A 21,972-nucleotide genomic window follows, 5' to 3' on the forward strand; every position below is an offset into this window, starting at 1 on the left:
CACTTCAGCTTACTGTTAAGATGACCAGTGAGGTCTTTATCAGAGTATAAATGCAATTATACTAGCTGGGACAGGACGAGGACTAAATGTCCACGCCCACCTTCAAAGGCCCAGCAGCTTCCTAGGACCAGGGGGGAGTGTACCTGAGGAAAGACAGAGTGAAACAGAGAGTTGAGGATGTTGTATGTATAAAAAAGAATAGACAGTAAAACAATGTCAGCTATTATCATAGAGCCATCTGTTTTGTGTTTGTAGTTCCTAGCTGAATAACAGTCCTTGGGCTCACAGGTGGCCGCCAGATAGGCATCCCCAAAAACTATCTGTCCTGCCTCTTGTGTCTGGTACTATTTTGAGGATAGCTGGAATAAAACACTGGCCCCTGCGCACAAAAACACACACAAAGAAAATAAGAAAGCAATCTATAAACTAAAAAGCAAGTGTGAATTACAATCTGACAAATGAAAATGGCAAAGATGATTTAGATGTTAGATGTTTTGATGTTAGACTCCAGAGCAACGTTGGGCAAAGTCTCTGCTGCCGGAAGCAGGTAGTTCATCCTATTCTTTAACCTCAGCAGCTCGTCCTGCAGCTGTCTGAGTTGTGTCGCCACGTCCTGTAAGGGAGAAGAGATCAGTTAAATAATGCTGCATGTTCAAAACTTTGCTGACATCAATGTGTGTTTCACATGTAGGTGAGAACATCTTCGGACTCTGATTGCTTTTAGGTGCACAGGAAGAATAAAAAGACGTTTCAATCTAAAGAGACAGTCAAGCCGCTTTCATGGGCCTAATTGTAGTCGTGACAGTAGATGAGACTGGGGATGTTATTTAAAGTTATATCATTTATTTTCACTATAATTCCATCCGTAAAAAACACAATGACAAAATGTTTGACTATTTGGGATTCATACAATCTAAAAGTAAAAATCCTTTCAGATGGGCCCGCTGGGAAAAAATCTTGACGCGTGATCGGATCTACAGTTTGTGTCAGTTTCCTTGACATGAAAACGTTTGAGAACAACTGTTTTACTGTGAAGCTTGTTTTGTTGTATTGAGCTAAAAATGACACATGCACTCAATGCAAAAATACTGTCAGATTCAACCAATCTGAGAGCAGAGGAAAACACGACCAAAATCAAACATAATTTTAGATTTTTTGTTTATTTATTTATTTTGGAATTGTTGATTTTATGATTTTTTAAATCTGAAATGTGGGAGGAAACCGGAGCAACCAGAGAAAACCCATGCCAACACGGGGAGTATAGAAACTCCATACAGCAAAGATCAAGGCTGGGAATTCACCCCTGATCTCTGCTGAGGCCACAGTGTTAAACACTGAGCTGCCGTGCGGCACTGAACGTTTCTCACAGCGTACATTTTGACTCAAGTGTAAATGGTAAATGATCTGTACTTGTATAGCGCCTTTCTAGTCTTTACGACCACCGAAAGCACTTTTACAATACATCACATTTACCCCATTCACACACTGAGGCAGAGGCTAAGGTGCCATCTGCCATCAGAAACAGAACAGAACTCCTACTGTACGTCAAAATGCCCGCTGTGAGAAACTGTTGTCAGGCCAGGTCAGACTGGGACAGGTGAGATAATATCTATTGATATAAATGTGAGGTACCACATGAAGGTTGTGCTTGCAGCTTTTCCCACTGCTGAACAGAACCTGGCCACTGCGGACTTCTTTGGGGGGGAACCGAGGAGGGCATTTATATGGATTTTCAGATATTTCACAACAGCATCATCAAAAGATGTATTGTTTGATGCCATTGCAGCCTCCAGTATCTTTTTTGGAGAGCCAAACTCCCGGTCAAGGTCTTTAATCACGGCTTTGTTGACTTTTGTCATGAAGTTCTTGGTTTTTCCAGCAACAGGGCCAGTGATTTTGATCTCATCTGCTACCTTGTCTGACAGACGCTTGATGAGGGCGTTGATGTCTGCCATCTGCACGGACCTTTTGGTTTTCAAAGGGGTCTTTGCGACAAGCCTCATGAGCAGGGCAGTGATGAGTTTGCTGGTCATCCACTCTGATCTGAAAGAAGAGGAATCATCTGACACTGCGGACAGATCCCCACCTTCAGTGTGTGACACCGGACTATTGTTAGGCACTCTGGTACAGGAGTAAGTGATTCCTCTGGGTTTAGAGGTTACTTCTTCAGGAGCTCCTGAAGTGGCCTCGACATTGCATTTGAGCGATTGCTGACTGTCAACATGAACCCCGACATTCAAGCTCTCACTATCAAAATCAATGCAGACAGATGCAGATATTTCAGCATCATTAATAGATGATATTCTTGAAGTCTGCCTGTTGCTGGCTTCCGGGCACTCCAGCCTGATGATGGCATTTTCTGGTGGTGGGGTCAGCACTGTTGTGATTAGCTCTTTGATGTCAGTTAATGCACCTGCCACTTCCTCATTGTGACTTTCTTTGTTTGATGGCTCCATCTCCATCCAGTGCAGCACCTGCTGCAAGAACTTTTCCACTGCGTCCTCTGTGATGGCATATGCCTTCGTCCTGACAGAGGCACAGGCACTCCTCACCCTTGGGACCGTGGGAATCTTATATGACTGGCCAGCCATCAGATTGTCGTATATTTTATCAGTCAGCTCTTTGGAAAACTTCCTGATCATGCCACTGGATTTGATGTCTTCCAGTGTTTTGTTGGATTGTGCTGCAGCTTTCTCTGGCAGGTTGAATTTATCAAACAAGCTGTCGACATCATTTTTGATGGTCTCAAAATCTAGTTGAGAAAACTGCTGCACTCTCATGCTGATCAATTTCGAGTCGCTGGTTGGATCACTAGATGCACGTCTGGGCCTTGGAGAATAAGGAACACTTCCTGGTAAAATGCCATCAATAGCTTCTTCAAAGTCATGCTCTTCCACGGGTTTAGGCTGATAGGACATAGAATCTGGGTTGAGTCTCACAAGGAAATCTTTGCATTTTGTCTTCAGCTCCGTCATCATTTTGTCAAACTGTTTTTTGGCAAACTTGAAAAATCTGCGTTTGCGAACTGCTTGGTCGGCATTGGCGGCATCTTCTGAAGGTGCGGCCTGTGAGACAAGAAAGTCTCTCACCTTATGAAATATTAACCCCATATTAAAATGAGGTCTTGGTGAGCATCTTTTCTCACCGCCGTGAGACTGCAGGTCATCGATTATAGCTTTGACAATTTCAGATGCTACATTATGAGCTTCCAGAGAGGTGCTGGGAGACAGGACAGCATTCTCAGCCTCTTCTGTAACGTCTGGTGTCTTCTTGGACCATTTGGCAAGGCTGTCAGTCACAGCTTCAATCACTGAGGGGATGGAGATCTCGGATTTTACGCTCTGAGGCAGTTCACATCTCTCTGGTTCCTCTATTTCCAGGATCTGTTCTGGAGATTCAGAGCTTTTGAGTGGAACATACTCAATGTCGTTTGTCTGCCAACACATTCCCAGGCACTGGGAGTTCAGCTTTCCTGAATATTTTTTCAGACATTCGGTTGCATGTAACACCATCTGACGAAGAGATGATATGTTGGAGATGACGCTAGGGAAAAAAAGGTCAGGCTCTGATGGTGGGCTGCTGAAGACCCAGGATACAACAGAGCTTACCTCCTGTGAAACTTCCCTCTTAATTAGACTTGTCAACTTTTCTGCACTCTCAAATTTGTCCTGTGGGACTTGAAAAGCACTAGCAATGCTACCAGGGAGGGAGTCTCCGAGTTGAGTGTTGAAGTTCTCCAAAGCTGTACTCACAGCAGCCTGAGCTGCACTCCTGTGCACGTTCTCCTTAATCACTGGAATGATCTTTCTCAGGATGGCTATAGAGAGTGTCTGTATGATTTCAACAATCATATCAGCCAGTGTAGTTTGTGTGTCTGAGTCCAAAGTCCCTGCGGCTAACATGTTCCACTGTGCTGCAGAGATTCTTTCAAAATGTTTTGTTACAATGGGCAGAATAGCCTCTAGTGTGATAGTGTCGTCCATCTGGAATCCGGTTTGGTCCATTTAGGTACGTTCTGTACACAAAGCTCTGCTTTTCTTCCGTTTGTTTGAAACTTACTGTAAAGTGTTTAGCAATGTGTGGAAAATGTTTAATTTTTTCAGTTAGGTGTACCTCGCTGTGCTTTCTGACTGTGGTCTGGAAGTCACTTGTCAAGAGTGAAAACTGAATGTAGAATTTAGTGATATTCATATAGTCAGGACTGTATGACATCATGTGTGTTGATTCACATCACAGCACAGCGTCACACATCAAAGGAATTTAGAACCAGAATCATTCAGAACCCGATGACGCGTCATAGGCAATGGAACTGGAACACAAACTCACGCGTGCTGCAGCGTCTGTGCACACAGGAATTGATCTATCATGCATGAACCAGCCAATTAGCTGCAGGACTTTTTATTTCTGAGCAAATGTGTGGAAATAAATTCTGAAATTGAATGACATAAGTTCTCATACGATCACTGATTGTCATAGGCCAAATTAAATAAAGTGTGAATGAATTTATTTTCTTGTGTGGCCAACAAATTATGCCTCTCCTCTGCCAGCACTGCCTAATGTTAGAATGGTTACAGTATCATAATAATCTTGTTGAAGGTACAAAAGCCATTAATGGATTAAATACTTTAAAATGCAACAGTGAAAATGAAACAAGTCTATGTCCATTTTAATTAAATTTATATTATTAAATGATGAGTGCTTCTGACAGTAGGGAGGAAGGTTCAAACTATCAATATAAGAAAAATAGGAGCCTGTTCTGTTGACTTGCAATGTGACTCAGGAACAGGACACTTTTTGTAAATAATGAATGCCCTTTACCAATAGTTTGCAACTTGTTATCCTAAGATTATTGGTCCTGTGCTGCTATTAGCTTTCACACTACAAGCTGTACACCAACAAGCCAGTAAGATACTGTAGATCATATAAATATAAATAGAATGGATGCGACTTAAATTTATGTAATTTATGTCTTTGACCTATTATTATGAAGAAGTGTATCCTAAATATGAAACAGTGTCTGCTTGTTATCCCTCTTTGCCCACAAATATTTATGTGTGTATATTATTATTATTATTATAATACATAAAATAAGTTCTGTCTTCATTTGTGTTGTTCAGTTGCTACATTTGTCTCATGAGACCTTACATATTCTCAGAATATAATACAAGAAGATTAAAAATGAATCCACTAATTCACTTACTTTAGCTGAAATATAATGCTTCCATGAATATCACAGCGAAAAAAAATCCTTTTCCCCCAACTATAACTCCAAGGCCAGAGTCTTGGTAACAGGCTGTATGTACCATCACTAAGGTTGAGTTCATTTTGCTTTTACGTTAAATAAAATACTTTTTTCCCCTTTCACAGATGCTGTGATGAAGCACTTTTCAAATACCACAGTGTCTGCTGTGCAAGTCCTCATTCGCAGAAAATGCAACGAGTCCTACTCAAAGAAAACACACCCTCCCCTTGAAGAATAAAGATTGTGACATTCAGTTTCAGTGTTTGGTTCCACCATTTGAACTGTATGCTTGTGACGGAGTACCATCACTAAGGCTGAGTATGCGCTTGGACTGCCAGACCAATGAGCCTGGCTCTTTGGCGTTGCAGTCAAAGTTGTATGTTTGGTACCCTGTAGACCTGTGTTTGAATCTGGGTGACTGCTCTCGCTCTTCGCTGCATATGATGTCAGAAGTGGGATGGCTTGCCGTGAGGTCATTAGAGGCACGCTGATTGTGTGAACTGTATGAGGGACCCTGATGGGTATTAATATGATGGAATATGTATAGTGTAGAAATAATGGTCATTTCATTTATTTTACTTGAACGTGTTTTGGTCTGCTGTACCTTTTATTCTACATGAATTTATTTTTCTAATGTACAGAAGATTAAAGTTTTCTAGTGGTCTGTATGTATGTGTTTTAAAATAAATTCTTAAATTTAAATAAATTTATTATGCTATAAGCGCATTTAGCCAGGCATTTGTAATGCATTAATAATGAATTATTGTCAGACTGAATGGTTTCATAAAGCAGCTTCGTAGTATATTAATAGTGGCTCTTGGAGTATACTAGTAAAAAATTACTAATAAGCTGAAATGCTGATAATAATGTTCAAAGTATAAAACTGTTCTTCAAGTATAGCACAAAAGGGTAATTTAAGTTAAATTTAAAGAAGTGTATTTAAATTATAGTAAATATATTTAAAGCAACACAGCTAAGTCTATTAAATATATAGCAATTATCTTAAAGTTGAGTTTAAGTATTTCTAAGAGAACACAACATGCTTGAAGTTGTTCCAAAATAACACATTTAATATACACTTGGTATAGTACAATAAAATGTGATAAGTGCATCAAGAAAAAGCACAACTTCAGTATATTTCTTCTCACCTGGGCAACCCACCCCAATTTAATTTACGTTTAATATCTACCACGAGAATGACATGCCTGGCAGTAACAACATGTAGACCATAATGTAGGAGGGAATTTAATACAAAAGTTAAATGATTTATTTCAATATATTTATATATGTTTAATTTAGAGTTTGGTTGGCGACTGGTTGAAGATGACTTTGGTGAGTGAAGTAGCGCTAAGGGAATAAAGACCCATGACCTGGGCATTTCTAAAATCCAAAAATATCTACTTGAGAGTACTAGTTGCATATAGTCAGCATGAAGGAGCCTGTGTAGCAAGAATCTATTATACTTCTGACTATTGTAATAGTGCAAGGGAAGACTGGTAGACTACAATCCTTTTTCGTGTCTGTCAAAGTAGAACATTTCGGTTCTCATGCACTGATGAAAAACCGAAAGTGGTTCGATTCCACTTAATCGTTATTATTTTCACTTATTATTATGTTCACTTTACTGACAGTGAGTAATATTCTTCTGACACATTTAATATTGGTGTCTGGAACAGTAATGAGTATATTAGTATATTTTATACTTTTATTGAGACATTTATTATTTAAATTATTGAAAAGTAGGTCAACTAAAAATATCTGGTTTCCCTACAAATCTTTTTTTGTCTTTCCCACATCAGGCAGTTCCCGAATATGTTTAATACAGATCAGCAAAGAGGAAAACGACGATTCTCGGCCCCTGCCCCTTGTATTGTGAAAAGGACGGACTTTCATATGTATGTCCTTTCGGAACCCAGTCAGTTCACACAGAAGAGCAAGAACTTGCCCATGCTGGCCTTGGGAAGAGGATGTTAAGTATACCAGACCACTTGAAACACGATGAGGTAATCATATAGTATATAATATTGTAAAATGGGTAATGATTAAAAATGTTAATCATTTGCAGAATAGTGAATCATTTAATTTTTTAAAGATTGTGGCTCTACTTGAGGAGGAATTTCCTAAACTGAAGACCTTACAAGGAGGTTGGATGTTTTTCAAGTCTACAGGTAGATTTTTTCTAAATCCTCAATTACAAAAATTATAGTTCAAATAGTCCAATTCAAAACCTCAGAGATATGTCATGTGATGTCCGGCGATGAATTACCATTCACACCACTATTCAAGTTGTAGTGGACAGTGCTATGACTTGTTTGCCTAACAAAATATAACTTTTAATATTAATGATTGTGAGACTGCAAGGTTTTAAAGGACCCTTACTTCTTTCCATTTTAAAATAGGTGGCAGCGGACATCGCAAGCTGTCCATAATTCCAACTGACGCTGAGGGTTACTCCACAAGGCTTCTTAAATCAGCATCTTGGAAAATGGGTATGGGAAAAACATAGTATTTGTAGTTCCACTACAGGAGAAGCTTTCTACTGAACCACTTTCCTATGATTCAGTAGAGTTCGCCAAGATGCCACAGTGACTGTAAGCTGTATTACAACATGTCTGTCATTTCACTTTTTTAGTTTGTTCAAATGACTGTTTCAAAGTATTAAGTATTTGTTTATTATGTAGCCGGGTGATAAATCTAGTCATAGGTGATTTTCCCCCCTTTGGTTTAATATAGTTCTAAAAGTTGTGTAAATGTGAATACATGTGTTATTTGTTGTTTTGTTTGAGAGTAACATTGTTCAATTTAAAGTAAGTGTGAAGTAGATTGTAAGTGGATTTCCACAGTCGTACATGTGATGGCTGACTTTGGTCACAAGGCGGCAGCATTGAGTAACATTGTTGGTGTTCCGCCAAGTGCATCATGGTCTTTCTTCCTGTTAACGTGCAATGGACGTACAAGGGGTTGGTGCGGAGACTTCGTTGTGTAGAATAGTAGGTAAATGCATGCATATATTGTAAAATATTCACGTACAAGTGTATAAAATGTAATCACCTGTCAATATTTTAACAAGACGGTTTGATTTAGGCACTACTGGAATTGTGTGCTGGGATTTTGGGCGCCAATCGTCGACCATTGTGTACTAAATTTCATGGTAATGCTAGCATGCATTAAGTCATACCCTGATATTGTATTTTGTTACTCGAAAACTGTTACAGGTTTTACATAAAGTGTAACTCTGTTTGAAGGTAATTGACGTTGAAAGTACGTTGAGTTGTGCGATCTCCACGTGGGTTTGGTGGAACTTGGTGAAGTGTAAGTGTCATTTACAGTTGTACATTTTATACACTGATGTTTATATAAGTGGGTTTATGGTTGTTAACATGATTTATTTTATGTTTTCTGTCGATAGTCATAGCCCACTGCCGTATTTTGTATTGTGCTTTTTCTTGTATTTCTCGGCATTTTATTTTTATTTTGCCTCTTCCTTCTCTAACATTTTGGGTGTTAGAGACTGTTACAAAATCCAGCATTTGAGCTGCTTACGGGAAAGACCCAGTAGCATACCACTCTGTAAATTGACCTGTACATGTGGTCAGGAATAAAACCTGAACTACAAGAACCCCTGAAGTAATTGTGTCCTGTGTGGCATCTAATTCCACGGGCTACAATTATATATATTTTTTAATCTGGGACATGTCTTGATGAAGAATGTTCAGTTCTTGAGCAGCCAGTCTCATCTACCATAGGCATGGATGAATCCTTGGTAATAGATGTCTTTTCTGTTGCTTTTGGAATTTAGTAAGAAAGCATTATTTTTTTTTATTCATCACATAAAGTAAGTAAGCAGAGGTTTTAGTACAGAATAATTTAATGCTTGCAGATATATAAATAGATTGGGCTTAACACATCTCAAACTGAATTTATTTTTTTCACTGACACACATGTACTAATTTTTGATTATAGCATATTTACTGTCGCTAGTGAATATAACATGTCTGTAAGATGCATAAAACATTACACTATTCTTATAATTTCATGTATGAAAAGTATTTACATTTTTTTGCAGGTACCCAGCTGATGTTCTCCCATCTCATGCAAGCACATGTGGTGACAGGTAGGAGGTTTGTCTGATAGATTCAGGTAACTGATAGTCAGACATTATCAGAATATAATGACATGTTCTGAGTGAGAGGAAGGACACGTGTAAAAGTGTCATTTCATTAGAGTATCACATGAAGAGTTAATATAGACATTTGGCACCACTGACCAACTAGATGGTAAATAATTAAAATAACGTTGGTTACGTATTGTAACCCCAGATTCTATGAGTATAGGCGTAGCCCTCTAAGAGCTGTCGCTATTGGGTTCATCCCCGCGCGCATGCGCAGTCCTGAAGATTTCTTTCGCGCCCATGTGCCGTGCACGGGCCTCTCTCAGGTCCGCAATTTAGGTATATAATACCGGCGAGACCAGAGATCTGCTCCCAAGAGGTCAGCTTTTTTTCTTCAGCCGACGCTGGTGGGACCAGTCGGGCCCGCAGCTTAGAGGGCTACGCCTATACTCATAGACTCTGGGGTTACAATACGTAACCAACGTTCTATTTCGTATAGGCTTCGCCCTCTAAGAGCTGTCGCTATTGGGATAAGGGCGAAGCCAGATGTAGTCAATGCCCACTGGACCCCCAGCGGTCATAAGCATTAACACACCAGCTCACAGTACCCCAATCACACAATGCATGATAGAGACCAAAATGTAGGTCAATGTTTCCGCCTGGCCTCGAACCAGGTACCTTCGGCATAAAAGGCGAGCGTCTGATCCATTACGCTACGGAAACTGAGATACGTGACCATCCGCATTAGACCAGATAACAGGATGGCTGAACGCATCACTCCCTGCCTCCATCCTGCTGCTGTGAGGAAATTGGAACGACAGTTACGCATTGTAACCAGTCCCAACAACGAGCAGAGCAGGCGGGAGGATGGGACAACACACACGCATCCCGGCAACGGGGGGTGTGTGTGCGCACGAGAACGCCCAGAGTACAGGCACACACAGACGCACACTGCGGCTTATGTTGAGGGAACAGTAAGGACGGTTGTTACGCATTGTGGCAGTCCAACTGGAGCGCAACTAAGACAGAAAGAGCCCCAACAGCCCGTGGCAAGAGGAGCCTTACCGGCTCCTTTACAGGGAAGCCTATGTGTGCGTAACGTGTCCCGAGCCAGCAGCGTCGCGCCTGGTCTCCAGAACATTCAGTACCGAGTGCGTTAGAGAAAACCCCGATGCATCGCGTAAATAGAAGCGGATAAAGGGGCAGGGTGAAGCCCATGATGCCGCTGTGCAAATATCCTCCACAGCCATCCCGCTGAACAGCGCTGTGGAGGAGGACACGGCTCTTGTCGAGTGCGCACGGATGCCGGGTGGGGGGTCCTCCCCAGCCACAACGTACGCCTGTGTGATGGCCTCACACAGCCAATGAGCCAACCGTTGTTTTGACAGAGACTTGCCTCGTGAATGCTCTCTGTAGTGAACAAACAGCTGTTGAGTTTTTCTGAGGGCAGCCGTGCGCTCTACATAATGAGACAACGCGCGCACCGGGCAGAGACGATGAGATGCTTCCTCCGCCTCGTTTCGATGAGGAGGAGGGAAAAAACCTTCCAGGGAAATAATCCGTGACCTGAAGGAGCTAGTTATAACCTTGGGCATGAACGCTGGGTTCGGCCTCAAGGTGGCGGAGCTCCCGTCAGATCTGATAGCGAGACAAGATGGAGCGACTGAGAGAGCGCACAGATCGCTCACCCTCTTAGCAGAGGTCAGTGCCAAAAGGAGGGCTGTCTTCAAAGACAGCAGTCTGAGAGAAGTTTGCGGCAGTGGCTCAAAGGGGGGATTGCTCAGAGCGCGCAGCACAAGCGGTAAATCCCACTGTGGCGCCAAGGGGCGCGTGACAGGCCGCTGCCTTCTCACTCCTCTTAAAAAACGCTTAACCAGCGGATGCGCAAAAACCGATCTCTCTCCAAAGCCCTCGTGGCAGGAAGAGATGGCCGCCACGTACGATTTGACTGTGGATAAAGCCAGATTTCTGTCTACCAGCAGCTGGAGGAAGGACAGAACAAGAGATAAGGGACACGAGACGGGGTCCGTGTCTCTTTCCACACACCAGTGCTGAAAAGCGGACCACTTTGCTCTATAAGAAGCAGTAGTGGAGGGAGCCCTAGCGCCTTGGATGGTGCGCACCACATTAGGGGGCAATCCTAATCTTTCAAGGCGCTCCCGTTCAGGGGCCAAGCCCACAAACGCTGACCTATCACTGGGAAGTGTAGGATGGCTCCGTCCAGCTGTGAGAGCGCGTCTCTGCGCCACGGCAGCTGCCACGGTTTCCCCGACAGCAGCTGAATCATCACTGGAAACCATGATGCGCTTGTGCGTTCTGGTGCCACCAGAATCACTGTTAGGAGCTCCTCCTGAATGCGCGCCAGGAGGCGGGGAATCAGAGGAACCGGGGGGAAAGCATAAAGGAGCGTTCTGGGCCACGGGCTGTGTGAGAAGGCGTCCACGCCCAGTGGCGGCTCGTCCCGTGCGTTCAGTGAGAACCACAGTGCGCACTGTGCGTTTTCTCGTGAGGCGAACAGATCTATCTCTGACTCCCCGAATCTGTCCCACAGTTCCTGAGTAAGAGTGGAATTCAGTCTCCACTCGTTCTGAGACGGACCGCCGCGTGACATGAGGTCCGCGGCTCGGTTCTGAACACCGGGAATGTGGAGTGCTCTGATAGAGCGCAGGTTCGCGTGGGCCCACAGCAGCAGGCTCCTGGCTATCTCTAGTAGCCGAGCCGAGCGGACGCCGCCCTGACGGTTTATGTAAGCCGCGGCTGTCATGTTGTCTGTTCTCACCAGCACATGTTTGTCTCTCAGGAGTGGAGCAAAGTGTTTCAGCACTTTCAGCACTGTGGACAGCTCCAGGCCGTTTATGTGGAGAGATGGAGGCTGTGGCCATTTCCCTCCCACCACGTGAGAATGGCACATCCCGCCCCAGCCAATGAGGGACGCGTCCGTGTACACTGTGACATGTGACGTCACTTTCCCGAGGGGGGACCCCGCTGAAAGCACGTGAGGGGATTTCCAGTACGTCAGGTCTGACTGTACTGAGGGGGGGACGGACAGCAGGCGTCTTTTGTGCTTTATGGGATCGAGGCGGAGACGGCCGAACCATCTCTGGATTTTCCTCATGTGGAGGAGACCCAGAGGGACCACCACGTGACTGGCCGACATCATGCCCAGTAGACGCATCACAGACAAAGCCGTTACCACTTGGTGCGGAGCGATGCGTGAAAGCAGAGAGCGGAGAGCTTCCAGCCTGGCTGGAGATAATCTGGCTCTCATGCGGGCTGAGTCCAGATGCACTCCCAGATAGATTATTGACTGGGAGGGGAGAGGAGAGCTCTTCTGCCAGTTTATGGCAAAACCCAGGCGGGACAGGTGTTTCACGAGCTTCATCGTGTGTAGCGCACAGCTCTCCCTGGACGATGCCATGACAATCAAGTCGTCCAGGTAAAACAACACTCTGACGCCCGACCTGCGCAGCGGCTCCAGCGCTGTCTCCACACATTTGGAGAACGTGCGCGGACCTCCACTAACACACACTGAAGGGTGAGAGGTGGGGAGGCCGCAGAGAGGCAGGGAGTGCGGGTGGGCTGTTGTGTTTATCTGATGTGAATGTTTTTCACTCATGATAATATGAGAGAGGGACAACAGCGGCTCAACAACTGACGCAGCGTGTGCGTGCGCAGCGGAGCTTGCTTGTGTGTGGGAGACGTGCGTTTCATCAGCTGCAGGAAGCTCAGGAGAGAGAGGGGCAGGATGACTGTTAGGAACATGCTCTTTATGGACATTTGGTTGGCTCTGAAAAGAGCCGTTGTGTCCGGCTGTTCCGGGAAGAAAACACACGTCCCCCGCGTCCCGTCAATACCTCCGCTGTTTGCGGGGAGGCTCGGCGGGGGGGTTGGACCAGGAGCAAGCCGCTCGCCTGTTCTTGACTGCAGGGCGGCGCTGTGAAGAGGGAGCAGTGGCCGCCGGAGGAGCCCGGGGGGCCTCGGCTGGAGCCGGCGGAGGCGCAGCCGCAGCAGTGGCCGCGGGGCGCCTCGGCCTGGGGCGGGAGTCGCGGCGATCACGCCGGGAGCCCTGTGAGCGCCGTGGGTGTTGAGGTGGCGCTCTGCTCCACGCTGTGTGCCGCTTCACCTTGTCCGCCTCGTCCGAAGCGTGCTGCATGTGTGTGATTGCATCCTGGAGGAGCGGCCCAAACAGCCCATCGGGGCTGATGGGGCCGTCCAGCAACTCCTTCCTGATCTGCTCCGGCAGATCGGACATGTGCAGCCACATGTTGCGTTGCAGCACTGTCATCCACGCCATAATCCGGGACTGGCCGACCGCCGCCGCTGTGGCGAGCGACAAAATGGCGGCCGCGGCTTTCCCAAACTCGCTGGCGAGCTCGGGGGAAAGGGCGTCGGGCTGAGCAGCGACAGATGACATGGACGAGGCCAGCAGTGATATGTTGTTGATGGCGGCTGTTACCTGGGCGGCGCACTGGTGGGAGCGGTCCGTGACTCGAGCCGTCACCTGGTCGCGGGCGGAGTCGGCTTCCTCCTGCCGAAAAAGGTGGCTTTAGGCAGCAGGATGGCTGCCAGGCTGGGCTCCAGAGGTGGGACAGAGGGAAACCCACGGTCAGTGAGGCCCTCAACCTTCGTGAAGTTGACGTACCTCGCCACCGGCGCCTTCAGCTTCCCAGGCTCGGCCCCCGCTTCGGAGAGAAAAGGCTGAAGCGGTGGAAAAAGGGGCCACACAGGAACCTGTTTGGACGCTTGCTCTGGCTGGTAGATGTCGCCGAGCATGGCGCTAGGAGCAGGTGCAGGAGGCTCAGCAGGCATCGGCACGCCCTTGCGCTCAGCAGCCGTCTTGATTATGTCGGGGAGATCCCGGAGGAGAGCCCCGCAGGACGGCAAGCTGGAAGGCGGAAGTGGAGCAGGAGCCAGCGACGCCGCCTTCTTATCCAAGTCAAACTCCAGGTCTTCCAGCGGGAAGAGGGGAGAGCCTGGCGGGGAGCCAGCAATGGAGGGAGCAGAGTCAGAGGACTCGAGCCCTGCATCGCCAGCAGTCCCGCCGGCGAGGTCCGCCGTGAAGCTAACTGGCTTAGCCCAGCTAGCTTCGTCGTCCTCCTCCTCCTGCAGGGCCGCGAAGGCGTCGACCCGCCGTCGCTTCTCCTCCACGGGCAGCTGTGCGCAGTAGGGGCACGAGGCCCGGGGAGTCAGAGCCAGGCCAGCGTGCTGGGGACCGAGGCAGGTCTCGCAGCGGGTGTGGAGATCAAACCCCATGATGGAGCCGGCGTGGCAGGACGGGCAGAGGCGGACCTCAGCGGTAGAGCGGATGAGTAGCCATAGGAAAATTTCTTTAGTCAGGAAAATTGCTCTTTAGACGCTACTCTGCTCTCCAAAATGACTGCTATGCAGCGCTGAAGAAAAAAGGGGAGCAGATCTCTGGTCTCGCCGGTATTATATACCTAAATTGCGGACCTGAGAGAGGCCTGTGCACGGCACATGGGCGCGAAAGAAATCTTCAGGACTGCGCATGCGCGCGGGGATGAACCCAATAGCGACAGCTCTTAGAGGGCGAAGCCTATACGAAATAGAATCACCTCATGATTTGGCTGTTTTCCAAGCAATGTTTTTTTTATTACAGTTTATTTGGTCTGTTCTAAGAATGAACTGTGCTCAACCCAGCGTAGCAGCAAGGGGAGAAGAATTGCCAGGACCCTCAGTTCCACAATCGTCAGCAGGTAACTTTTGTCAAGTGATTTAAAATAGGAATATGGATTTCATGTACTTACCCTTGATATATTACATTAACCTGCAGGGATTTCAAAATGTCACTGCTGAAACAAATTTATGTTTGCTTTGGAAATAAGTTGATATTAGTATACCATTTAGAAGGCCCTTTGCATCAACAACTTTTTTTGTGGTAAATTACAGCTTCAACCTGGGCCACTGAAGTCAACCCCCAAAAAGCATGCCAGTTGTTCAGAGAAGATTTACTGAACCATTACTCTGAAAATCCACACCTCTCTCTATCACTCGACATGTTTGATGCAGATTTGGGTCCAACTGTGTTCAAGCATGTTTTTTAAACATAATGCTCAATGTTTCTTGACCTCTTTTTTTTGTTTGTTTTTTAATTAAGGCTCTGCTACTCCTACAACCCTCGTACGATCGGTCATTCTTTCCTGCATGGTGGGTTCAGCTTCTCGGGACTCAGTTTGCCTGTGGTGACCCTATTGACTGGTGGGAGCATCGACACTGCAGCAATCGGCTCTGACACCGGAGGACTGTCCTGATATTGACCATCGTGAAACATTTGTTTTGGTGAGTAACTTGGTTACAAATTGCATATTTTTGTTCATGTCACACATGTCTGTGCCGAGACATTTTGTGATTTCCAAAGCTTTTGACTTTTTGTGGATTGCCTGGTGACAACTTTTCATGTAATTATTAAATTCTTTTACCTTTTGTGAATGTGTACCTGCTTTAGCTGAAAGATGCTGAACTTACTGCAGAAGAAAACACCAAAGTGACTGATCTTTGCCTGTCCTGGGATCTTCCATTTCCAACCTCCACCAATCATGTCTGGCTGTTCCAGGAACTGCTTTCACATGCAGTAATTGTTTTATAAATTACCTTGTTAGTATTTATATTGGAGGTTGGCTGTGTAACTCATGTTACATCTGTGCGTACGGTCTCTTTCCTATAAAATAGTGCCTCTGTGTAAATGTTACCTTCTGTCCTGTCAATTCTGTCTGCAGGTACTTCACCGTGTTAAACAGCCAATTAAACAAATATGGAAAGGCCTTAAACAAACAGGAATCTGGCCACTTCTTTCAGATAGGCCAATGTCCACCCCTTAATTTTCCCAAGGGAGCCAAGTGAGGAGTTTAACCCACAGGTAAAGCCTAGTTCACACTGCATGATTTGTAGCCCGATTTGCTGCTCGACGTCCGTCAGGCTGTGATCGGGAGTAAATCAGTGATCGATCGGTGGTCGCCAGTCGTTATGTGTGACCTACTCAACGACTCATTAAAACGGCTCCCCGACACATTGCCGACGTCAGCCAGATATCTTGCATGACAAATATCTGGAGAAGTCGGCCGACTCGACATCCACATCCAGCCAATTAGAGCAGGCAGCTACTTTTTCACTACCAACACTTTTTACTCACCTCAGCTCTCTGTAGCTCAGACAATCCCTGCTACCTGAGTGTTCTAATCCATCCTTTCATCCAGATTCTTTGTCTTTATAATTGGTATCTTTACAATAACAAACAACAGCTGTTTCGTGTGTAGGTTCGTGTCATTTCACCTGTGTTTTCTTGACCAGCGTCGGGTGACTCAGCCGCTGTCAGTTCGTGTAGTGTGTGACCCCCTGTCACCGATCAGTCACTTAGCGTGAACGCCACAACGACTTCAAGACTCCCGTCACAAGACAGCAAGTTGTGTAGTCTGAACTTAGAAAGAAATAGATTATTCATTCATAAAAAGATCACTAATATTTGGAGATCACTTTGCAACATTTAATAAAAGTTTCAATCCTGACATGAAATGTTTATTTGATCCCTTGTAGACCGTGATCCTGAGCATTACCTGGCCACAACCCAACTTGGACAGCGATGAGGATGAGGTTGACACTGTTCCATTGGAGAAAATCAGTCTTGTCACTGGACTTTTGAGAAAATTCATAGAAGAAGGTAAAACTGTAAATGGTCTTTATTACCTTATTTTTCATTCTCATCCTGATTCACACATAATTGTTTCCTCATAACAATCCTAGTTGCTACAATTAAAGTGGTACAACTAAAGTGGTTCTTCATTTTTATGTGCATTTGTGTTTCATTTCATCTCGGAGTGAGCTGGTTTACTGTTTTATTGTCAAATGGTCATGTTTCTCTCCCTCCTTTCTATCCACTGCTGTGTGCTTCACTGCAGCACAGGGAAAGGAGAAGACATAAATGTGAATGTTTGACAGAAACAGTAAAGCCCAGCTCCCTCTGAGATGAAATGAAACACAAATGCACATAAAATTGGTAAATGAAACTTCATTCTTTGTTTACATTCCACAGTATTTACAGCAGCATTTCAAGTAATCATTTGGATGTTCTAAACTAGGAGAGGAAAAGAGACTACAGGGATTTTACTTTTGTAAAGTTTGCACTTAAGCTACTTAAGTTTTGAATATTTACCCCGGAATGAGGCTCATTTGTGTAGCCACTCTCGTCCCATTGAATCTCTGGGATGGCTATTCCCTGACAAAGACATTTGTGTGTAAAAATAATGCATATTTAAATGTTATTGAACCAATTTACACTTGTGCACTGTGCCCATACATAATTACAAGATAGGTAGTCATTTCACACAATATAGGAAAATGGATGCTATTTTATGTAAATAAATGAATCATTGTGTTAAAATGTGAAGGTAATTACATATTCAAGACCAAGAAAAGACCTGTGCCACGTATCAGAAAGCAGGTTTAGTGAAAAAAAAAAAAAGTATGTTCAGCCTGAGAGCGAGCTCAGTAACCCTGGCAACTTACACTGAACAAACGCTGAGTTTTCCTCATTCTTAATGTTGATCTCAAAGCACATTTCTCAACGCATTATGTCTTTAGAAACATTGAAATCCCGGGTTAGATAGGTTATTCGTTTTTTTTTACCCAAACATGATCTGTAACATGATCGCTTTTATGATCAATCTGTCATCGATGATTGAGAGACTCTCCGGATATTGTAGATTTCTCTTCAGCACAGAATAAAATCTATAGGCTACACTGTCCTTTAACACTGTGACTATGGACATTAAGGCAGCTGTCAGGTTGGCAACAGTTGCACTTAAACACTTATTGTGAGCTACTTTAGGCCTACTGTAGTAGCCTAATCACTAAACTAATCTGTATAAAACCAATCAATGAACACAAATCATTCATATGGTAGTTGCACTGATTGGAACATTATATGGTAGTTATGTTGGATAGGCTATGATGTGAATATTTGAGTGAGGATGACTGTGGTGCAGCTGAAACAAAGAAATGTAGTTTACGGTGAGTTTTTCCATTATCTGCTAATAGTCTCAATGTGTTTTACATAATTTCATTAAACACGAAATGAGCAGGACTGTTTAGCCTATTCATGGACCGATTGTAAAGTATGTCTAATCTGTTCAGTTAATGTTTTCATCTTCAGTTATTGCCACCGGCATTTAGTCCCGTCAAGTTCCAGCTAAACAGGCCTGTTTAAAAGTTTAAAATGATTAACAGGCTGGAGGAGAATTCCAGCTCTTTTTCATTCATTAAGGAAATTCCAGTCTAGTAAATAATGAATGAGCAACGCTTTATAAAATGAAACATTGTGAACGTATCGCTCCTCCACTCCTGCGTTTTAGAGCCAATCAGGGTCCGCGTTGGCAGCATTTATATTTCTAGCTCCACCTGATTAAAATGGAGGCTCTGCCTTTATTTACCCGTTGCCATGGTGAATCGTAGTATTGGCAATAAGAATAGTTAGATGGGGGGCTTTGGCATCTCTTTATATATGTTACTAGCAAATGTAGAAATAATAAGTTAAATGTCTCACCCTAGCATCGCTAACCGGCAGAGGAGCACTGCCTCCAGCCCTGACTGCTGTACTCTCTCTCTGTGCGTTTGGGGCCTGAGGACAGCTCCCGGGCCAATAACTGCACAAAAGCCTGAGCTGCTACCTCGGCTTCGGGCGACAGACCCTGTCAAACAGTCACTTGATTCACACGAATGTCAACTTTATGGAAAGATACTACTAGCCTGACCCTATTAGCATGCAGAAGCGCTAGCTCAGCTCGCTAACGTTAGCTTATGTTGATAATTGCACAATTCAACCGGTTAACATTAATAATTAAACAACATCTCATAACAAGGGGATAACTAGCTGAACATGTTAAGTTATACTTACCGCTCCCCTGTCGTTGCCAGAAGCCATGTTGAGGTCTCCACTGACTGAACTCCACTGCGATAGCCCGCACCCGCAACACATGCTTATAGCGCTATGTGAACGCATTCATGCGATTGGCTTATAAGTAAACCATCCCTGCTAAAACAAGGGAGACATCTGATTGGTTCCAGATCAATCCCTCTTTAAAAAGGGCATTTGTGTGTCGAGCCAAGTCAGGGGAGTCTCACAATTCACACACAAATGCAGTGAAGTTCACAGACCGCAAGGAGTTTGTAAATCAAGATATATATTTGTGTGCATCCGAAATACATTTCTGAATCTTGTGTGTAAATTTTGTTTGCATTTCTGAATTTTGTGTGTATTTATGAATCTTGTGTGCATTTGTGATTATTGTATGCATTAGTGAATCTTCTGTGCTTTTTAATTTTGTGTGTGCATTTGTGTATCCTGTGTGTGCATATGTGAATGTAGTGTGTTAATTTATGTTTTAGCTCCCATATTGAATGCACCATATTGGTGAACACTCAATTCTTACTGGATATGTTTACGCTAATTACATAATTACTTTGTACAAATTCATATCACATCATCATCAGAATTCCTGTGTGTGAGAAGTGTTTGAAAAAATAAAAACATTCACTGACTAACAAACTATCTAGTAACTGATGTCAACATCAGCAGCAAAAGCTTTTAATGAAGTTCCAAAATTTAACAATCCTTAACTTTCTCAATCAAACCTGTAGCTGTTCAAAAGAAAGGTTGAATTGAGAGCAACTGGACTTCTTCTGAAACGTCCAGATGCTCCCGATTCACCTTTTCTTGGATAAACAGGACTTGGATGAATCTTTACAGATGTGTAGGTTTGTCTAACCCTCTCTCTCTCTTGTTCTCCCCCTCCCAGCACAAGAATCACAGGGGGTTCAGTGGAGCCTGAAGATGATCTGCAGTGATATTTTTAATAAACCAAACATAAAGCCAGTGATGTGATGTGAAAAAGTACCTCTCATATTTTAGCCTCTTTAGTGATTGTAAGGTTGTTCCTGTTGACTTGAGTCAACCATTTTTCCCTCCTCTCCACATCAGTGTGGAAACCAAACATACTCCTTTTTCTGACCGAAACTGCTGTACATTAGTGTAAGACAGTTCACAGACACAAATCACTTAAAATACTGTTTTCTGAGTTTACTGGAGATTTATCAAACTAATACATGACAATCATTGATAGTCACCTGTCTGTTCTATCTGAAGTCATACAGATTACATTAGTCATTAAGATCAATTAACCCAATTAACGGGTCGCTTAAAATCGCCGTTTTGTCGTTTCTCTCGCTCATTTTGAATTGCCCGCCGAGGACTTCCGGGAACTATCTGCGGTCTCCGTGAACCACGTGACGATGTAGCATTTTGGACCCCCGCTGACGCGACTCTCTCTTTAAAGGGCTCATGCGTGATAGATTGACGCTGACGCTGCTGCACGCGTGAGTTTGTGTTCCAGTTCCATTGCCTATGACGCGTCATCGGGTTCTGAATGATTCTGGTTCTAAATTCCTTTGATGTGTGACGCTGTGCTGTGATGTGAATCAACACACATGATGTCATACAGTCCTGACTATATGAATATCACTAAATTCTACATTCAGTTTTCACTCTTGACAAGTGACTTCCAGACCACAGTCAGAAAGCACAGCGAGGTACACCTAACTGAAAAAATTAAACATTTTCCACACATTGCTAAACACTTTACAGTAAGTTTCAAACAAACGGAAGAAAAGCAGAGCTTTGTGTACAGAACGTACCTAAATGGACCAAACCGGATTCCAGATGGACGACACTATCACACTAGAGGCTATTCTGCCCATTGTAACAAAACATTTTGAAAGAATCTCTGCAGCACAGTGGAACACGTTAGCCGCAGGGACTTTGGACTCAGACACACAAACTACACTGGCTGATATGATTGTTGAAATCATACAGACACTCTCTATAGCCATCCTGAGAAAGATCATTCCAGTGATTAAGGAGAACGTGCACAGGAGTGCAGCTCAGGCTGCTGTGAGTACAGCTTTGGAGAACTTCAACACTCAACTCGGAGACTCCCTCCCTGGTAGCATTGCTAGTGCTTTTCAAGTCCCACAGGACAAATTTGAGAGTGCAGAAAAGTTGACAAGTCTAATTAAGAGGGAAGTTTCACAGGAGGTAAGCTCTGTTGTATCCTGGGTCTTCAGCAGCCCGCCATCAGAGCCTGACCTTTTTTTCCCTAGCGTCATCTCCAACATATCATCTCTTCGTCAGATGGTGTTACATGCAACCGAATGTCTGAAAAAATATTCAGGAAAGCTGAACTCCCAGTGCCTGGGAATGTGTTGGCAGACAAACGACATTGAGTATGTTCCACTCAAAAGCTCTGAATCTCCAGAACAGATCCTGGAAATAGAGGAACCAGAGAGATGTGAACTGCCTCAGAGCGTAAAATCCGAGATCTCCATCCCCTCAGTGATTGAAGCTGTGACTGACATCCTTGCCAAATGGTCCAAGAAGACACCAGACGTTACAGAAGAGGCTGAGAATGCTGTCCTGTCTCCCAGCACCTCTCTGGAAGCTCATAATGTAGCATCTGAAATTGTCAAAGCTATAATCGATGACCTGCAGTCTCACGGCGGTGAGAAAAGATGCTCACCAAGACCTCATTTTAATATGGGGTTAATATTTCATAAG

The 21,972-nt window shown here is 44.3% G+C and overlaps 1 long non-coding RNA gene across 1 annotated transcript; it reads right to left on the minus strand.

Annotated features, from left to right (window-relative positions):
* Positions 1-17,201: 17,201 nt before the first annotated feature.
* Positions 17,202-19,342, minus strand: LOC119909236. The gene is made up of 3 exons (XR_005445409.1): positions 19,258-19,342; positions 18,907-19,051; positions 17,202-17,580 (listed from the first exon to the last, which is right to left on the minus strand). It is a non-coding gene; the product is annotated as an uncharacterized LOC119909236 (long non-coding RNA).
* Between the last annotated feature and the right edge of the window lie 2,630 nt (positions 19,343-21,972).

The sequence above is a fragment of the Micropterus salmoides genome, unplaced genomic scaffold, assembly GCF_014851395.1.
Source record: "Micropterus salmoides isolate LMB-PRFRI ecotype aquatic unplaced genomic scaffold, ASM1485139v1 Ms_hic_scaffold_18, whole genome shotgun sequence".
Classification (NCBI taxonomy): domain Eukaryota; kingdom Metazoa; phylum Chordata; class Actinopteri; order Centrarchiformes; family Centrarchidae; genus Micropterus; species Micropterus salmoides.